The following is a 21,993-nucleotide window of genomic DNA, read 5'->3' as shown; positions in this document are numbered from 1 at the left end:
TGCTGATATGGTCATCTGTTTCTGCTTTTTGGGCATATTCAGGAGTTATTTGTGGCCTTAATATTTCGATGGGTGTGTATGTTGGTATTTTTTATGCTTTCTGATTGCCTCCCGGTAGATATGCTCAGGAGATGGAATTCCCTTTTCACTCTTCTTCCTGAGAAACTTCAAGATGCCACTGTTGGTCATTGTGATATAACTCAGGGTTTAATTTTCAGCCTATTTCCTATTTAGTCTACCCGCTCCACAATCTCCGTTCAGGACTTTTTCCCAGTGATAAACAGTTTAAGGCCAGCTGTGGCCATTTTGCACTGCCGTTTGGTTTTAAATGGAAACTGTCCCTTTAAATTTTGAGGCTATCTGTGCACATGCATAGTAGAGCCCTCCGTGGGTGGGGGTGGGGTGTCCACTCACTCAGGCACCCCCTCTAGTCACCAGAATGGAGGTTTGCAGACAGCGGAAGACCATAGTCTATTCTGAAGGAAAAAAATTCATGAGGGAATCAATGAAGTTGCCCAGTATTATCACACACACAGACAACAACCACCACTGCCATCTCATTGATTCCAGCTCATGGCAAGCCGGCAACTGTCAGAGCAGAACTCTGCTCTAGAGGGTTTTCAGTAGCTGTTTTTTTTTTCTGAATGGGATTACCAGGCTTTTCTTGGGAGACACATTTGAGTGAACACAAACCTCCAAACTTGCAGTTAGCAGCAAGTGTGTTTAGCAGGAAGAGCATTAACTGTTAGCACCACCCCTGGTCTCCAGGATTATGACAGACATGCAGAAATCTATATTAAAAGGAGAGCTGACATGATCTGGAGAGCTCACCCATCAAAATCTTGGTAGAAAAGGAAAAGGTACACAAATGCAGAAGCACGTATACTGCAGCACTTCTTAATGGCAGAACATGGGAAATATCGAACTGCCTGGCAAGGAGAGGATGAATGGCTCACTTTCAGTATCTTCTTAAGGAGGGTGAGGCAGCAGAGAAAACTAATGAAATAGAACTCAGTAGCATCATGGATAAACCTCAAAAAGCACCATGTTAAGTGAAGAAAAGCTAACTGCAAAAGGACACAAACAGAAAAATACCATTTATATAAAACTCAAAACCCTGAAAAACAAGTCAGTCTATTTCTATGCATACACACATATGTAGAGAAACCCACCTGGGACTTACTTAGTCTAGATTTAGGACAGTCGTTATCATTGCTAGCGGGATTGAGTAGGGTTGGATGGGGAGGGTTCACAAAGAGGCTTGTCTGTGTCTTTCACATTCTATTTCTGGGGTAGGATGGTGGCTATACAGATGCTCACTCTTTCCTTCTCTGCACTGTTTTGCGTGCCTGAAATACTTCCTTAAAGAAAACCAATGAGGCAGCAGTTGAGAGTGAAGGCTGGAGCGTAACTGACCTAGTTCCTACCACCATTCTGAAATTTCCCAGCCGTGTACCATCCTACCTAGCTCTCTGGGTGGCACAAACGGTTTGCATTCAGTTATTAAGCTAAAGGTCAGTGGTTCAAACACACCTAGTAGTATCATGAAAGAAGAGCCGGGCAATCTGCTTCCATAAAGGTGACAGTGAAGAAAACCCTGTGGAGCAGTTCTATTCTGTCACCCATGGAGTTGCCATGAGTCATAAAACAACTCAAAGGCAACCAGTTCAGTTTGGGTTTGCTGCCCTTGGTAAGGCATTTCACTTCTTCATGCTTCAGTTTCCTCACTATTACAATGGCGATCATAAATTTTGGAAGAATCAAATGAGATGTGTCTCAACTGTTTAAAGTAATATAAACACCACAAAAATTGCTATTAATGTTATTACCATTAACTGCCCTTAGCTGTCCACCTCAAATTACTTGAGTACCAGAAGCATCTTAGAAGATTACCCATTTCCAACCTTTCTTTACAGACAAAAATTCTGAGACTAGAGTGGTTGAGTCAGTTGTCTGAGGTGCATTTGAGATAGAAGAATCAAGGCGGATGATGGCTCAGGGGAGCAATTATGGGGGAACTGTCATGTCAGGATAAGGCCTTGTATGGGGCCTCCATTCCAATGTTCTTCCTACTAAACCTACAGAGAAAAAACCCAACTTTATTTCAGGGGACCAATGATAGTCATATGGAGGATCTGCTATAGCTGGGATAGGGTCATAGATGCAGATCAAATATATTTAGAAGCCCTAACTATGACTTCTTCATGTGACAAATGTGACATCAGGATTGGAGAAAGACTCACTTACAGCCTGTGATATGTAGTTGACACAATCTTGCTTACTGAATAGGAAGAGGACTTGAAGCACTTACTGATGAAGATCAAAGACTAAAGACTTCAGTGTGGACCACACCTCAATATAAGAAAAGAGATCCTTCCAACCAGGCCAATTAGCAACATCATGATTAACAGAGAAAAGATTGAAGTTGTCAAGGATTTCCTTTTACTTGGATCCACAAGCAGGGTCATAGAAGCAGCAGTCGAATCTTTGTATTGGACAGATCTGCCGCAAAATGTTAAAAAGCAAAGATGTCACTTTGATAACTAAGGTACACCTGACTCAAGCCATGGTGTATCCCGTCATCTCATGTGAATGTGGAAGCTGGACAGTGAATGAGGAAGACTGAAGAAGAATTGATGCCTAAGGTCCCAACAAGAAATGATGCAATTAGATTATGATGTTGATAAAGACTCTTGAATGTACCATGGACTACCAGAATAGCAAACAAATCTATCTAAGAAGTACAATCAGAGTACTTCTTAGAAACAAGGATGGTTAAGATTTCATCTCACATACTTTGGACATATTATTTGGAGGGACTAGTCCCTGGGAAAGAATTTTATTCTTGGTAAAGTAGAGGATCGGCCCAAAAGAAAGAGACCTTTCATGAGATGAATTGATACAGTAGCCGAACAATGGGCTCGAACATAACAATTGTGAAGATAGTGCCGGACTGGGTAGTGTTTGGTTCCCATTGTGCTCTGAATCTTGAGTCAGAATTCACTATCAATCAGAACTGACTCGATGGTACCCAACCACCACCACCACCACAATGTGACTTCACTTCTTTCTCAATCTAAAATCTAATATGTCATCATATAAGTGGATGGGAGCAATAAAATTAACAAGGCTATCCTTGAGTCTACTTAAATTTATATTTTTAATAAGCAAAAAGTGTGGCACCCAACACAAATGTATATATACTCACATGTAGTGGCACTGTGGCTAATGCGCTGGACTGCAAACTTGGGTTGGAATTAACTCAATGGCCCTTAACAACAACAATAACAATAACTATAACAAAATGCACCCAAGGGGGCAGTGGTATTTCAGTGGCAGAATTCTTACCTCCCACCAAGCTTATTGATAGAGACAGATGGGACCCCTGAGACTGTTGCCTTTAGTCACCCTTCAGGGCTGGAAACGTAGGTCTATAAGGGAGCAATAACATTAGTGAAGTGCCCACAACAAGGGCAGATCAAAAGGGTGGCATTTACACAAGGACAAAGCTCAGAGAAGGTTAGGAAGAATGAAAACAGGAAGCACAGGGAGGAAGTAGGATAAATGATGTTACACTGAGGGCATTATCATCAATCAGATGAAACAAAATATGTGTGAAATATTGAATGTAAAACTAATGATCTGTTCTGTAAACCTTCACCCTTTTAACATTTTTCTTACCTTCTAGGATTAGAAATCCAGTTTGATTTCTAACCGATGCATTTCATGTATTTCAAGCCACCACCTGTCTGTCTGTGGAGGCTTGCATGTTGCTATGATGTTGAATGGGTCTAGGCAGAGCTTCCAGAAGGAAATGGACTAGCAATCTACTTCCAAAAACCAGCCAATGAAAAAAACTACAAAGCCAATGGATCACAATGGTCTGACCAATGGTCACAGGACAGGGCAGGGCTGACCAATGTACAGGACTGGGCAGCATTTTGGTCCATCACCCATGGATTGCCACAAAGTCAGGGACCAGCTCATTGGCAACAGACACCAACCAAAGAACGCAATATTTTGTAATAGCTCCCAATCTGGAAACAGCCTAAATGTCATCAATGGGAGAATGGATAAACCCTCTTAGTATTGGTCATACGACTACATGAATGAATGTCACGAGCATGATGCTGAATGAAAGAGGTCAGCTCAAAAGGAGTCCATGTTATCTGATGCAATTTATACAAAGTTCAAAATTGCGAAAACTCTCCAAGCTATTGGAAGTTAGGACAATAATTACACTTACTGTTTGTTACTGGAGGCGATGCAAGGATATTTCAGGGAACTCATAATGTTCCTTTTGTTGATCTGGCTCCTGGTTACATGGGTTTTATTCTGTGTGAAAATGCATCTAACTGCATACTTTATTCATATATGCAGAGTCCCTAGGTGATTAACACATTCTGTTGCTATCTGAAAGGTCAGACATTCAAGTCCACCCAGAGGTGACTCAGAAGAACGGCTGGAGCTCTACTTCTGAAAACTCAGTCATTGAAAACCCTATGGAGTGTGATAGAAAAACCATACAGCAGTGTCTTCAAGCTCAGCCCCATTTCCGAGTCTCACTGCAGTCTTCTTGAACTCAGCACCTTTTCCTAGGATCACCTCCACTTGCTTAACTTTACCCAAAACCACAAACGAAAGCTTCCTGGAGCCATGCAGTATTTTCTAAAACCAAGAAAAATCCCCCTGCCCACCTCCCTCCCCTAGAAGCATAAATATCAACCAGTCTGTGAGCGAGTAGGCACTGTACTTTCTCAGAGTACCCCCACAGACTTTTAACACTGGTCGCTGGCCATTGAATCTCTGCCTCCTTTTCTTTCACACTTACTTAACTCAAGCAGTCAGCCCAGGGTGGTCCTAAGCTGGGGGTTGTTCTATCCTCCTTTTCTTCCTTGAAAACTCTCATTCTACAACGAAAAACTCTAACAAAGTACAGTTCTATTCTGACACACATGAGCTTGCCATAAATTGGAATATATTCTACAGCAACTGGCATATTAAGGCTGGACTTCAATAAAAATGTGTTGTTCTTTTTTTTTTAATGTAAAACTTTGCCGGTTCCAGTACTTTAACGGTTGTTTTCCAATGCCTGTCATAGTTGAAGGTCATTCTGTCAGGCTGGATTGAGTCACATAAGGTGGGAAATGTTGGCTTCTAAATGAGCAAACCATCCCCAAGCCTTGACCTGGCACATAACACGTACTGGCTGAAGCCAGCTTTCATTTCAAGCTCACCAAAAAGGGAATTGTCTACCTAGAACCAGGTCAAATGGAGATGCGGGCCATTGCTCAGGACACCTGATCCAGAGAGACAGGTAAACCACCAAAAGTATCTGATTTGGCAGTTTCTAAGGTTCAAGTGACCCAGATAATGCTCAAGCTGCCATAGTGACACTGCATACCCCAGCCAACAAATCCACGTGGTGGGCCCTTCCCTGGGGTCATATCTGTGAGCAGGGAGAACAGAAACAGGCCACTCCTGGGTCTAATTTCTGCAAGAGGAGCCAGGGAGCCCTTTGAGTGTCTGCAGAGGCCATCAAAAGGTAAGGAGCCCCTCCCAGCGTGTCCCAGCGTTCCTTCCTAGCCCCACAGTCTGAGCCACTGAGCACTGACTTCCTCCTTGAATCCTTATAACATCGTCCCTAGAGGGAAGGCATATTTGGAGCCCTCATTTTATAAGGGAGGAACCTGTGACTCAGAGGAGTTAAATGAGTCACTCAACAATGCCAGAGAACACTTGAGTGGGATAGAAAAGAATATTGGGAAACAAGATTACAGAAAGCTTGTAAAGCCTGTCTTTAGCCTAAAACTCACTGGAAATACCTAAAAGGGGCTCTAGAACTTGCTCAGTGAAATAGGCTTCTTGCAGAGCCTTTGTAGTGGATGGGACCTTAGGTGGAATCTTGACCTCCATCTAGAACCTTCTGAGGTGGAACATTTCCACTTGAAAGGACATGCAGACCAGTCAGGAGTGGCTAGAAGAATAGAAGATACTTCCTGGAAAAAAGACCAGCAGGAAAAAAACAAGAACAGTAGTCTGTCTATTAAAGGAACAAGCAAGCTGTTCACAGGGGACCCATCGAGGCAAGCATTCAAGTCCCTTCAGGACAGATCCCCCCTCCAACACTGAACAGAAGCCGGCAAGAAAGTTCACTGGGGACTGCATTGGTCTACTTGTGAGTGGAAGCAGAGGAAAGGCAGTAATGAAGATATGGGTTGAGTTCAACCATGTTCCATAGACTCTTGCCAACCTCAAGATGAGATAGAGGAGCAAGGGCTAGTTGGTCCGATGCTTGGGGAGAACTCCTGAGCCCATAGACACTGACCTAGCCATGGAGGGCTAGAACTGAGAGTGAAGTTTCCAGCTGATATGAAGTGGGAAGAGACAGTCAAACTTGCAGATAGTACCCATTTGACCTAGCTCTGATGGCTTGATGACCAGATTTCTACTAGAAGAAAATACATTTGATAAAGGAAACAAGTGTAGATTGCTACAATTTGATGAGCTTGACCTATACTTATGGATATAGTAGCTCAAAACACTAACCGAGAGGGAAGGAGTCTTCACATCAAGGATCAAGCCTTGGTATACAGGGTTGATAAGGACAGGCAACTTAAACATTAGCTACCTAAAATGGTGTGTGTGTGTGTGCTATAAAGACACAAAGTGGCTGACTTACAAGTTTTTAAGAGAGAGTTTAGTTTCAGAGTGTGTGAGGGAAGGTAGAATCCCCACTGAATAGTTTTCATCTTGTTTAGATGGGTCTGGTGGAAGGAAATGGGGATAGGATTCTTATGATTCAATAGTGAGTAATTGTTATGATTACCATAGTCACTCTGAAGGAGTTGCCACATGGGTTGTAAAAAAGGAATGGCTTTATTGTGCTAGCACGTGACTCAGAAGATTTGTATCTAGAGGCTGGGACCCGTCTTCCCTATGTGAGGATATTTTATAGGGAATAGGGGTGCATTCATGAGTTCATTTGGGATTGGTTAGCAGGGGCCGACAGCTTCACGGGGCTACCTGGGATTGGTTGGTTCAAAGATATGGCGGGGAAGGATGTATGAGCATATAAGAGAGCAGTTACAGAAGCGGAAGCAGGTAAACATTAGCTCGGGGCTCTGTTCCCTCCTGGAGGTGGGTCAGGAACTGGAAATTAGCCTGGGTGATCACATGAGGCTGAGGTGGTCTGTTGATTATTTCCCAGAATGTGAACTTCGCTCCAGGGATGAGCTATGAGCCTGGGGGACATGGGAGCCAGCGCCTATTTCTACAGGCCTGACTGCCTCATTATCATGACTAACTGCGATTGTCCCAACTGTAAATGTAGAAGTTATGTAACATAAAGGGGGGAGTAGTTAATCTTACAGTCCACAAACAGAGGACCCTAAGACCATCAAGAGAGAAGAGCAGGAACAGAATGTGGGACCCTAACCAGAGAAGCAGCGACACCAGAGATGGAGGCAGAGGTGATGGCATGGAAAGAGAGCAGCTGAGGACTCTAGACTCATGGAAAGAGAAAGGCTGTGTGCTGGCGGGCAGGAGGCAGGCTTGCAGAATGTGCCCTTTGGTTGTTTAAATGATTATATATTCTGGAGTGTTTTGTGTACATGAAAAAAAAACAAAAACAAAAAAACCCCACCAGAGGGAATACTGTTAAATGATGATGCACAGAGGGGATCATAATACTTGTAATGAAACAAAACACAATAGAATGAGTGCAAAACCAATGTTCTCTCATGTAAACTATCACTCAATTCACAATAAAAGCTTTTTTTTCTTTTTATTTTGCAAAACAGAATGTCGGGGGAAAGAAGAACGTAGCAGAAGACACAGGAGGTAGTGTAAGAGTTGAAGTGAGTAGAGGTGAATACTGTGTTAACTGAAGGTACATGGCTGTTGTTAAGTGCTGTTGAGTCAGTTCAGACCCATAGCAACCCTCTGTAGGGTTTCCGAGGAGCAGCTGGAGAGCTTGAACCACCGATCTTGCGGTTCAAACCGATTTTGTCGTCCAGTGTATTAACCCACAGTGCCACACCAGGACACTGATGATACGTGGAGGGAACTATATATAAGATGAAGCGAAGTATGTGATTTGTTGAATGTAAAACTGATGGTCTGCTCTGTAAAGTTTCACTCAATTCACAATAAAAAGTTGTTATTTTTTTTTAAAAAGAGTTGATAGCAGATAGGTGTGGAATTTGATTGATGGATTGATTTTTTTCACTAAAAAATTTTCTTGTACTAAAATATATATAACATAAAATTTGTCACATTCACCACTTTTAAGTGTACAATTTAGGGACACCGACAAGAACACACACCTCCTACTCTGCCTCCCTGCTTAAGACCTCCAAATGGCTTCCTAATTCATCAGACTTCACCATTATCTACTTTCAAAAGTTTTTCCTCACCCCAAGCAAGACTCTCCACCCATTAAGCAATAACTCCCAGTCCCCTTTTGCTCGGCCATTAGTAATGTTCAATTGCTTTCATCTCTCTGAACTTCCCCACTCTAGATATTTCATGTAAGTAGACTTGCGCATTATCTGTCCTTTTGTGTGTCTGGCTTTCTTTCATGCCTTGTAATGTTTTCATGGTTCATCTGTGTTATAGTAGGGATCTGGACTTCATTCCTTTTTGCAGCTGAATAATATTCAGTGCATGGATAAACCACATTTTGTTTATGTATTCACCTATTGATGGATAAGTAAAACATAGAATTGCCACATGGTCCAGCAATTCAACTTCTAGGTACAGCAGGGACTCAAACAGACACTTGTCCATCATCCATTGGCATTACTCACAATAACTAAAAGCGACTCTCTCCAGTCAGGCCCTCTCCTACCTTGGGGGTTTTGCATGCACCATCCCCTCCTCCAGAAGTGCTATGTCCCACTTCCACTCTTACTAACTCAACACTCATGCATTATGTCTCTGTGCAAACCTCCCTCCACAGAATGTTCAGGTCCTCAAGGAGCAGGTGCACAAATGTTATTGAAGGAAACATCTTTGAAACTTAAAGGGCATGGCCACAGAGGAGGCAGGGAGAGGCTTCAGATCATGATGCTGGGGAAAAAGAGGAGGCAGAAAAGATGGTTCCATAGGTGGAACCTCAGATGGCAGCTAGCCTTCACCGATGCCACGGGAGCCAGAACCTATTTGCCCATCTGAGAAATCCCAGACAGGAATGGCCCAGACTGCTGGTTCTCAGTGGACTACAGGATCAGTCAGCATTTTAGTCTGTGTACTGCTAGCACTTGGAGTCCTGGTGCTAGCACTGTAAGGTAAGCACTGGATTGCTAACCACAAGATCAGCGGTTCAAACCCACCAGCCACTCCTTAGAAACCCTATACAGGCACTTAGCAACAACTGCTAGCATTCAGCAAAAAATCTTACACATCATAATCAAAAACAAAATACAAAGCCAAAACCAAACTCAAACCCACCACCACCAATTCTGACTCATGGTAATCCCATATATTAGAAAATAGAATTGCTCTGTGGGGTTTTGTTGCCTGTCATCTTTACAGGGGAAAATCACGCTAAGCTTTTCTTCTGGGTTACAGCTGTGTGATTTTGAACCACCAACATTTAGGAGAGCAAACTGTTCGCACTACCCAGGTACCATTCATTGACATATCATGGGAGCTCAATAAATGCAGATTCCAGGTATCAAACCGGAGCTGTTGTCCTTTGTCTACACTTCAGTGCATTAGCTGATTGAATGCCCAGAGCAAACCACACACGGAAGTGCGAATGAAGAAATGGAGACTCAGAAAAGCAAAGCAAGTTTTCCACGGTAGCAGGATTTGCAGGTTTTGGGTCTGGGTCGTCCTGGCTTCCAATTGATAAAATTTACACTGTGGTTGTCAGGTCTGACAAGCAGGTCCTTCTAAGACACAGCTTTAAGAGACCGGCCTCTTCTGGCATGCTCCAACTTTGACATGTGAATCTTGTGGAAAGAAAGGTAGCCATGAGCTTTTGGGCTGGTGGACTTTTACCTGGGGTTCAGGAGGAGTCAGCCTGACTCAGTTACAAAACTGTCCCAAGAAGTTCCACTCTTTTGAATGTCATTTACTTCTCTGTGTTTACGGTTCAAACTTTTCCTTTGGAAACATACTCGGGAGTTCATTAAAAACACTTATTAAACCCCTACTGTGCATCTGATGCCGTCACAATCCATTTGACCTTCCAACATCACAAGTGCTGTCCAAGGCCACCCCATATGTTACAAAGTAGAACTGCTCCCCAGGGTTTTCTACCTCCCATTTTCCAGATCGGAAAACTAAGGCTCACAGCAGTTAGGTAACAGCTACAAAGTGGTGTGGCTGTGATCTGGAGCCCAGCCTGGCCAAGATCTGCGCATGAGACTGAGAGAGAACACCAGCAGCCAGAATGGAACTTGATGTTCCACCGCCCACCTCTGAAACATAAGTTCCCTAAAGACGTATTGGAACAGCCTCCTTCTTGGAGCCATGCTTTCTATCACCCCCATCTTTTCCATCCTTCAAAAGCAGCCACGGCAAGGCAATCTCTAGGAACACACACAGCTCTGACTATTGTCCTGACTCCTCCCGCCACCTGACACCGCTGCTTAAAACTGCCAAATGGCTTCCTGATGGCGCCTGGCTTCCCACGGCCAAGCGCTCAAGGCCTTCCACAATTTGACCTCATGTCCACTCCCAGTTTCCTTTCCTGCTGCTCCTACCCACCCTCCATAACTGACTGGGCAGTCTTCTCCCACACGTTGGGCTCTTTCACACCACCTAGCTTCTGTATGTACCCCTGGTGTCTTTCGCCTAGACTGTTCTTTCTTCCCTTCTACTTCTTCAGTTAACCAGTTCTGGCCCACCCTTCAATTCCAGTGCTGTGTTTCCTTGGAATGCCCTGGTTCTTAGAGCCCTGGGGGCTCACTATGCAATAAGTAATGGAATCTTTATTATGCTTCTTGATACAATTATTGTTGTTAAGTATTGTCAAGTCAGTTCCAACTCATAGCAACCCTGCAGAGGGTTTCCGAGAAGCAGCTGGTGGGTTCAAACTGCCAACCTTGTGTTTTGTAGTCCAGTGATGAACCTACAGTGCCATACCAGGATACGATAGAAGCAGACAATTCCATATCTTAGATCTAGCTCAAATAAATATATTTCAGTCACCATTAAAGAAACTGGAAACCCTCCCTTTCTTTTCTCCACCATCATAATGCACATTTATTATATTGTATTGTCTCCCCAGAAGAGCATATCTCATTTTTATGGGAGCATCTCTTCTGCCCATTTCCATGTTGTGTCTGAAGAGAGCCCTCCCTGAATGTAAGCCCCATCAGCTGGGCTAACTTGTGAATTCCATTGCCCTGGTCACAGCAATTGGTCCAGGAAGTGACACCTGCCCTAAACTAACCAAGCCAAAAACTTCAGTGGGAATTTTTCAACTGTTGTCAGTGGGAAATGGCTCTAGTCCTGTGGTCCTAAGAGTCTAAGGCTGGAGACATAGAGTTACCCATGACTTTGATTTAATGTCACCAATAGAGAGAACTTCCCTAAGAAATAAATCAGCATGCATACAAAAAGCAAGAGACAGATTATGTAGGTGAATCTGCTCTAGATCCAATCCCCTTCAAGACCACCTCCACCCTGTCCTGTTGGGTCATAAAAACCAAAGAAGTCCTTGGTTGGTTCGAGTTCAAAGTGGAACTTGGTCATTTACAACTACAGAGTTCTAACTAACTCCTTTTTCAAATGTTGTTGTTATTACTAAATGCTGTTGAATCAGTTCTGACTCATAGCAGCCCTGTGCAGGGCTTCTGAAGAGCAGCTGGTGGGTTTGAACTATCAACCTTGTAGTTCACAGTCTGGTGCTTATCTTACAGTGTCACAACAAGAGTCCTTTCCAATTATAGTATGCCACAATTTAGTTCAAAACCATTTACTAAGGACCCAGCATGTACCAGTCATTCTTCTAAGCAACTAGGTCACAAGAGTAAGTTAAAAATATAGACCCTACCCTCCCAGAGCTTCCAGTCTGGAATCTGTGTTATCCAGAGCAGTAGCCGCTAGCTACATGTGGTTATTTAAATCTGAGATGATTTAAAAAAAAGAAAATGGAAAAATCTAGTTCCTCAGTCTCATTTGCACTTTTCAAGTAATTAACAGTCACACGCGTCTGTTGTTGTTGTTAAGTGTCATCAAGTCAGTTTCGTTAGTCTAGTGGCCACCATATTGGTCTAGTGGGCACCATATTGAACATCAATGATAGAGAACAATCCCATCATCGTGAACACTCTACATGACAGTGCTGGCCTAGAACTGTGCATGTCAAAAAGGCCAGCAGCAGCAGCAGCCTCAGCTGAAAATGGGGAACCTCACGTTCTACTCCAAAACTACTGAATCAGAATCTGCATTTTAACAAGATTCTCTAAAGTGTTTCAACATTAAAATTGGAGGAACCCAGTCCAGGAGTTTAGCCTCATTTGCCTACCACTTCACAACCTACCTTCTCATGACGCAATGAGAGAGTCCCAATCCTGAGAAGGAGATGCAGGCTCAGCCCAGTTCTCTGTGGGTCTCACCAGGCCCCGGTATTGTGCTACTGGAGCCAGACTCATCTGACTGATCTCTCCCCAAGCCCCAGAATAAGCTCTGTGGGTGTTGGTACACAGAACAATCACGTTAACGAATGATGGTGATGATCTTCAGCTGAGGAGACTACACTCCCTTGCCTGACACATAAACAGAAACTGCATTAATAAAAAGCACTAGACTAAGTTGGGGTTTGGGGCAATACCACTCCAGGGATAATTTTTCAATTATTCATTTCTTCAGGGTGAAATCACTGGAGAGGGCTGACGTGAGAGAGGGCTTGTGTTGGGTTCTATTTTTATTTTTCCAGAAAGAGGTAGAAAGGCACCCTTTGTGTAGCAGAAAAGCCTCTCTGTTCTTGGGCTGTAAAGAATTTGCCCACCTTCATGTGGGTTTGGAAAGAACCTTTGTGGTGCAGTTCAAAGCCACCAGCCACTCTCGGAAACCCTACACAGAATCACTGTGACTAGGAACAGACACAACAGCACACAACAACAACAACAAAACATGGGTTTGGAAGGAACCTTGATTGCACAACAATTAGCACTTGCCTGCTAATGGAATTTTTTTTTTTTTTCTGTTAAAATTTATAACATCCTTAAAAAGCCATACAACTTAAAAATCATGTTTGGTAAGGTAGAGGGTCAGAGAAAAAGAGGAAGACCCCCAGTGAGATGGATTGGCCAAGTGGCAGCATTGATGGACTCAAGTGTGGCAACAGTAGTGAGGTTGGTCCAGGATCGGGCAGTGTTTCATTCTGCTGTGCATGATAAGGTCTCTATGAGTCGGTACCAACTCGATGGCACCTAACAACAACAACAATGTGATGGCTGAAGGAGCTCTGGTAGCGTAGTGGTTACGGATCGGGCTGCTAATCACAGTTAACAGTTCAAAACTACCAGCCATTCCAGGGGAGAAAGAGGAGGCTTTCTGCTCCTGTAAAGATTTACAGCACACAACAACAACAACAATGTGATGGCTGAGTCCTGGTGTGGAGCTGTGGGTTAATGCGCTGGACTGCAAAGTTGGATAAAGGAAAGAAAGAAAATCCTAGTGAGCAGTTCAATTCTATCCTAGGTTGTTGCTGTTGTGAAGTGTGAACCTTGCTGTTCAAACCGACCTTGTGGTCCAGTGCATTATCCTGCAGTGCTACACCAGGACTCCATTCTGTCCTATGTTATTGTTAAGTACCTTCAAGTTAGTTCCGACCCATAGCAACCCTGTACAGGTTTCCAAGGAGCCTCTGGTGAGCTTGAACCACTGACCTTGCAGTTCAAACCGAATTTGCAGTCCAGCGCATTAACCCACAGCACCACACCAGGTCCTGTCCGGTAGGGTTGCTTTAATTAGGAATCATCTCTGCAGCAGTGGCTTTGATTTTTTGTTATGTGTGTTTGGTGACTGCCAAACAGATCAGGCTGACTGAGAAACCCAAAGCACTTGGAAAAACCATTATGTTCACACACATATTCTTCCACTAATTGGTGGCACCCAACCATAACCAAGGGAAAAGGGCAACAAACGATCCATTTAAATTGCAGATTGTGACCTTTATGCTTGAAATCTTTTCAAACATCCTGTTTATAGCTCTGGGGTTCTGGCATTCAATAATCCCCCAAATTATTTTCTTCATCTGTTTCCCCCCCCCATTGTTGTTATTATGAATTGCATTTCCCCAATTTCTAGACCTCACCCCTAGTTGGTTTCTCTTTAGAATGTAGGTAATTTGAAAACGCCTGCAGCAGAACTTTTCGTTAATGTTGCCACTTTATTCTGCTCAGCTGAGCCAGCTGCAAAAGCTGGTGAACAGCGCTGCTCCAGCCCACTCACAGAGAGAAATCGGTTAATTTTTATTTTTTTTTAAAGCAAGGATTGGGGAACAAGGTTGTTTTTTTTTAAAACTCCACACTGGAAAACTCCTTGACCCAAAGATTTTTAATACATGGGTCTGTGCTAACTTACTTTGAAGTGTTAATAAGTTGCATGGCTAGATGTTAATAGAAATATACAAGGGAACTTTGTATTAAACACAGGTGGAAAGGGCTTTTTTGGAGCCCTTAACTTCTCAGGGTCTTCAAGTGCTAACGTGCTTGGGAAATTATCTTCGTATGGGGGTGGGGAGATAAGTCTACCGTGCAGTTTCCCAAGTTTATTCAGCTCAGGTGTATCTTTTTTCCTCCCTGGTAAAGCTCATAAAACTGATGGTTTATAGCCCAGTTGGGGGACACCACTTCTTCTGCTGGCTATTGCTCGGTAACAAACGACCCTGAATTTACTGGCTCCAAACAACTATTTTATATTGCTCTTAGTTCTGTTGAGTAGACCCCTGACTTATGGTGACCCATACACCATAGAATGAAAACATGACCTGGTCCTATAGCATCCCTATGATTAGTTGCAGATTGGGTTTTTGTGATGCATAGGATTTTCACTGGCTGATTTTCAGAAGTAGATTGCCAGGTGTTTCTTCCTAATCCTTCTTAATCTGGACGCTCTGCTGAAGCACGTTCCACATGATAGCAAGCCTCCATGAGGGACAGGTGGTAGCTGTACATGTTGTGCATTGACTGGGAATCAAACTTGGGTCTCCCACATGGAAGGCAAAAACTGTACCATTAAACCACCAAAGTTCTCATTATGTTTGTTGTTGTTGTTAAGTGCCACAGAGTTGGTTCAGACTCATAGTGACCCTGTATATGGTTTCTGAGAAGTGGCTGGTGAAATCCGACCTTGTGGTCCAGTGCATGATCCCACAGTGCCACACCAGGACTCCATGTTCTCATCATAGATGGGGTCAGATGTTCAGGTAGGGCTCTGCCGAGTGCTCCCTTTCTTCCATATAGATCTGTTGGGGGAGACTTGGTTGTAATCAAATGGACTATGGGTTGATCTGGAGGATCCAAAATGGCTTCAGTCATATGTTTGGCTCCTGTGCAGAGATGGCTAGGCTCAGTTGGGACAGCTGATGGAATGACTTAAATGTGGCCTCTTAGTGCTGTTGTATAAAGGTGGCTGACATTCTTACTCAAAAACTGGACTACCAGTGAGGGTTTCCCGAGAGCCTCAGGGCTATTCCAGGACATCACTCCACCACATTCTATTGGACAGCAACTCACTAAGGCCTGTCCAGATTCAAAAGATAAATGTGGATCAAATTCCACTTCTCAATAGGACGTGTAGCATCTTCAATCCACCACACTGCTCCAGGCTTCCCAAGCAGCATGGTGAAGACTCAGTCCTGACTTTTGGGCATCTTTAATTTGTCCTATTTAAGTACCAGCCATTGCCTTCTCCAACTAGAAGACCTAGGAGTTGGAACCAACATCAGTTCTTTCTGCCTTCCTATTTCCTTCTCTCAGTTTTCTGGAAACAACACCCCTTTTTCCCTAAGGGCAAACAGACAGGCACTTAAAGTTATTTTTTTCCCTTAAATTTTATTTTGTTTTCTTGTTGAAAATGTACACAGAAAAATACACACCAATTCAACAGTTTTTCACGTACTATTTAGTGCCATTGATTACATCCTTTGACTTGTGCAACCATTTTCATCGTCCTTGTCTGAGTTGTTCCCCTAATTAACATAAATTCACTGCCCTTTAGGGTTCCCATCTAATCTTTCAAATTGCTGTTGTTAGTTTGATCCATATAGATCGTTTTTAAAAGAACATCATGCTTAGCACAAACCATCTTTTATTAGTTAAGCTAAACTATTGTTTGGCTTTAAGAAGACTTCAGGGGATATTTTTGGTTTAAGGTTTATTGTAGTGAAAACGAAAAGTCTGTTTAAAATTTAAAAAAAAAAAAAAAGTTTATTACAGCAAAAGACCATTTTTACAAAATGGGGAAACAGACAAGATGCTCTTGACAAAGTGCTCCTGGGAACTGTTTATTTAGAAAGGCTTATAAAGACAAGCAAAAGGGTACTGCTAGAACATTGGTAATTGGTTGGTATTTACAGAGCTTGAGGGAGTCAGAACAAGGTTATGGAAAAATACAAGGCTTGGTAAGGAAGCAAGCATAGGTCAGAAAAACTTTTTTTGGGGGGGAAGGGGAGTAAAGGGAATATTTTCTGAGAATTCGCTGACCATGAAAATCAAATGCTTAACACAATGTTTAGCACCTGTGCAAGCTGAATATTCTTATCTTAACACTGGCTAGTTCTATAAGTAGAACAGAGTGGGTAGAACTGTATCTTTTATAGAGACCGTATCTATGTTAAAGGTACTATGGGAATTTCTTACAGAATTGGCAGTTTGTATTATATGACAGAAAAGTACAAAAATTAAGTCACTTAGGACAAGGAAAGATTTGTTTGGCCTAGACCTTAGCCAAAAGTTTCAGTCATATCAAAAGCCTTGGTTGTCTAATGCTCTTTCTCACTCCCCCCTTTTGATCAAGAATTTATCTTAGAAATCAATGATCACACACAGATGTGCATGAGAATCTAAATCTAGAGTTGTGATGGTCACATTGCTATTTGTAGGATTTCATTTTCAGGGCGAGCTGATCTGTGTCATCCACAAAGGAGAAAGCTATCTTCTGCAAGTGTTTGATTATGTCAGATTATAGGTAGCAGCTTGTCATTTATAAGCTTTTAAAACCCCAGGTGGATGGGGGTTGGGCACCATCTCATTAAATTTATTCACCATGCCATTGTTTATACTTTGTTCCGGTGATTTTTATCATTATACAGGTATTACTTAAGCAAGGACAAATGGGAAGGAAAAAAGTGATAGACTGAATACCTCTAAGGTGTGAGGTCAAATTACTTTGTGTAAACATTTTATAGGAGTCCAGGTGTGGCACTATGGGTTAATAGCTGGACTGCTAACCATAAGATTGGATGTTCAAACCCTCCAGGCACTCTTTTGAAAACCCTATACAAGGTCACTATGAGTTAGAACCAGCTTGATGGCACAACAAATATTTTCTAACAATAATAAACAATAAAACCAACTGGTTTTTAGTTTTGGAGGATTTGTTGTTGTTAAGTGCCATTGAGTCGATTCCGAAGCACAGTGACCCTCTATAGGGTTTCCAAGGAGCAGCTGGTGAGCTTGAACCACTGACTTTGCTGTTCAAACGACTTTACAGTCTGACACATTAGCCCACAGCACCACACCAGGACGTTTCAGAGTATAGCTAAGAGTTAATACTTTTTGGAAATTATTTAAAATGTCAGAGGAAAAAAAATATCTTATTTTGGGATGCAGTGCCAGGTGATGTAATAGAAGAAACATCTGAGTAGGTAAAAGATAATTTCAGTAAAAGGCAATGTATTTGTCTAGTTTTTACAGGACAGTTGACCTTAGATTTTATGTTGTTGGCTAACCAACTGAAAATATTAAAGAAGTTATTAGGACTGCTAGTAGTTTTTATATGAGTCCAGATAAATTTCTGGTGACTTTTCCTTATGCTCTTGTTTTATTTTACTTTTCAGTATTTATCTAGGAGCAACAAGAGGTGTTAGTAATGGTATATACTAACTTCATATATACCAACGTTATTTACTAAAATAATGACTGGACTAATACGCTTAATTTCAGGGGAAAAATAAAATGATAAATCAAGAGATAACATTAAAATGATCTAATAGAACAATTATAAAATGAATGGTTATGAGTGCAAAATAAATGGCAAAAAAATATCGATTGTGTGTAAGGGAATAAGTAATAGTAGAGCTAATTCAAATAAAGTTCAGTCTGGTTAGAAGCCATGTGGTACACAGGGCTGGTTTGGAGACCTTGGAAAAAGCTGTCCACTCTAGATGTCATCTGCTTCTGATTTTCAGACCTTTGGATTTTGAGTTTGAGTCTTATGTGTTGGACATTTCAGACAGGAACCACAGTTTCCCCTCACCCTCTGCAAGAGTCTTTCAATTTATATTATCTTTTGTGTCTTCTTCCCACTACACATATTTACTGCCTAGTTCAAAGTCAAGAAAGGTGTATGTCAGGGCCATATCATCTCACCATATTTACTCAATCTGAATGCTGAATGAATAATCTGAGAAACTGGATTTTTGAAGAAGAATGCTGCATCAGGATTCAGGATTGGAGGAAGCCTCAAGAACAACTGGCGATATGCAGATGACACAACCTTTCTTGCTGAAAGGGATGAGGACTTAAAACACTAGCTGATGAAGATTCAATACTGCAGCCATCAGTATGGATTACAACTCAATATAGAGAAGATAAAAATCCTCAAAACTGGATCAATAAACAACATCACGAATAACAGACAAAATAGTGAAGTTATCAAGGATTGCATTTAACTTGGATCCACAATCAACTTTATGAAAGCAGCTGTCTAGAAATCAAATAATGTATTGCATTGTGCAATTCTGCTGCAAAGGACCTCTTTAAGTTATTAAAGAGAGAAAGGTGTCACCTTGAGGAGTAAGGTGCACCTGACCTAAGCCATTGTATTTTCAACTGCTTCACCTGCATGTAGAACTGGATAATGAATAAGGAAGATGAGAAGAAGAATTGATGCCTTTAAATTAAGATGTTGACAAAGAATGTTGGAAGTACCATGATTGCCAGAAGAACTAACAAATCTATCTTGGAGGAAGTGCAGCCAGAATGCTCCTTAGAAGAGAAGATGGCGAGACATTGTCTCATCTACTTTGGACTTATTATCAGGAAGAACTAGTGCCTAGAGAAGGACATCATGCTTGGTAAAGTAGAAAGTCAGTGACAAAGAGGAAGATCCTCAATGAGATGGATTGGCACAGTGGCTACAACAATGGTTGGTTGATTATGTGCCATGAAGTAGGTTCCAACTCATAGGAACCCTGTATAGGGTTTCTGAGGCTGTAAATCTCTGGGAGCAAAAAGCCCCATCCTTCTCCTGCGGAAGGCTGATAATTTTAAACTGCTGACCTTGAGGTTAGCAGCCCAAGTTGTAACCACTGTACTTCAGAGCTAGGCTCAAAAATAACAGTTGTGAGGGTGGTGCAGGACTGGGCAGGGTTTCATTCTGTTGTACATACTGTCGTTATGAGTCAGAATCAACTCGTAAGCACCTAACAGCAAAACCAACAAAAACACATTCTCTTGGAGCCATGTTAAGCAGATTTGGAGTTTTGACCTTTCTTCACTAAAGGCTTCTTTAACCTGTGAAAAGCATGATTTTAAAACGGAATTAAGTATGTTAGAGATAGCATTTTGTAATAAGGGAAATAATGATAAAACTTTAAAAATAAAGTATAGCAGTTAAGGAGGGAACAGGATGGCTAAGATTCAGTAGTAGCAGTCAGTTTCAATAATGGTATAGATACCCTTTTGTGTAGGAGTAAGGAGCTCTGTTGCTGTGGTAGCTTAGTGGTTTATGAGTCTGGCTGCCAACTTTAAGGTCAGCAGTTCGAAACTACCAGCGATTCCACAGGGGAAAGATGAGGCGTTCTGCTGCTCACGTAAAGATCTGCAGCCTCGGAAACCCTGTGCAGGGTTACTATGAGTCAAAACCGACTCCACGGTACTTAACAATAACAACAACAACAACAACAACAAGGAGCTCTGGTAGCATAGTGGTTACGAATCGGGCTGCAAACCTTAAGGTCAGCAGTTCGAAAATACCACCTATTCCGCGGGAGAAAGTTGACACTTTCTGCTCCCGTATAGATTTCCAGCCTCGGCAACCCTGTACAGGGTCACTATGAGTTGGAACCCACTCCACAGTACATAACAACAAGAAGGATGTTAAGGGCTATTAGATTTTATTTTGGCTTTAATAAACAAGTTTATTCTCTCAGAGTGCCAGTTCTAGGGAAAAGTATTCTTTTGGGGGAAAAGTACTTGTCTCATTTCAGCATCTGTAGGCTCAGCATTTGCTGGAGATTTCCATGTGCCTTGGCATCAGTATTCCCCTGTATCTATTGAGGCAGGCACTGGGTACCAGCTCTCAGAGTACACATCTCATTCGAAGATGTTGTTGTTAAGTGCCTTCGAGTCGGTTCCGACCCATAGCGACCCTGTACAGGGTTTCCGAGGGTGTAAATCTTTACGGGAGTAGAAGGATAGGGTCCACATTACAGGAGCTGAACAACAGACCTTCTCAGCCCCACGTGCTTATTACAGCTAACCTCCTCCTTTTGCAGACTCACCTCTTGGAAATAACAAAGCCCTGAAGGTTAAAACTTACTTGCTTCTATTTCTGTAAACTCCCCACCTGCTCGCTGTTCCCTCCCCACCTTATGAAGTAGTAAATACCAGTCTTACACACTCCCGTTCACTCATGCTGTAATGCCCCAAAGACCCAAACACTATATAGAGTCCTTCCTTTAAACGGGGCTCAGTCTCTGGATAAGAATCCCCAAGTCACATGTCCGCACAATAAAGTCCTTCCTTTGTTATAACCTGCATGGTGTTGGTAACTCCTTCAGAGTGACTCTGGAAACACTTATGATCTTCACAGTACAAAGGATAGACTCCACTCCTGGCTCTTCCTTCTCAGTGGTAACAGGTTCTTCTGAGCTCTACTTGTCTGTTTAATCTCTTCTATATCTCAAAAGAGATTGACTCAAGATACAACGTAATCCTATAGATTTCATTCAGCCTGGTGAACATCACAGAAATAAGGATTTACACACATAGGACCATTACATCAGCTGGTTGTCCAGGTAGCTGCAGTCCAAATTTCTTAGCACAGGCAAGTGAGCACCACCAGTATTGCATCGATTTTTTGAAACATTTCCATTGGTATTCTGTCAATTCTTGGTGCCTTGCTTTTTTGCCAATGCCTTCAGTGCAGCTTGGATTTCTTCCTTCTGTATGGCCTTGGTGATAGAAATGAAGTCAGAGATTGCATGATAGACTTTTGTAAAACCAATGATTTATGTATTGCAAACATCTTTTTCTCGACTACAGAAATGGTGACACGTGGAATTCATGTGACCACACAGATGTGCTAGACAGAAATAAAATAGACTACATTTGTAGAAAGAGACAAGATGGCAAAGCTCAGGATCATCTGCTAAAACAAAGCCAGGGACTGACTGTGGAATAATATATATTCTTTCTTTAATACCATTGGTTCCTGGTCATATGCTACCTCTTGAAATGATTGATTATTGACCAATTCTTTTAGGTATAGCAACTCTTTGTATTTCTCCTATCTTCTTCTTCATTAAAGTGTTTATTGTGAATTGAGTAATAGTTTACATGGGGGAACATCAGTTTTACACTCATCATTAAGGCTATTTGATTTTGAAGAACTACACATAAAAGTAAAAAGTATCACTACAAAATCACAGAAAGCTTCATTAAATAAATGTATCCAAATGTGAAGCTACTGTTTTTCAACATTTCCTCCATCTAGGTCTATCCACTTCTGAAGGTGGTGTTTCCATCTCTTTTGCCCTGAAAAATTCTGTGCTGTCCCATTTACACCATATCAAAATAGTAA

This window comes from Chrysochloris asiatica, unplaced genomic scaffold (assembly GCF_000296735.1).
Source record: "Chrysochloris asiatica unplaced genomic scaffold, ChrAsi1.0 scaffold00142, whole genome shotgun sequence".
Lineage (NCBI taxonomy): Eukaryota > Metazoa > Chordata > Mammalia > Afrosoricida > Chrysochloridae > Chrysochloris > Chrysochloris asiatica.
This window is presented reverse-complemented; position numbering follows the sequence as displayed.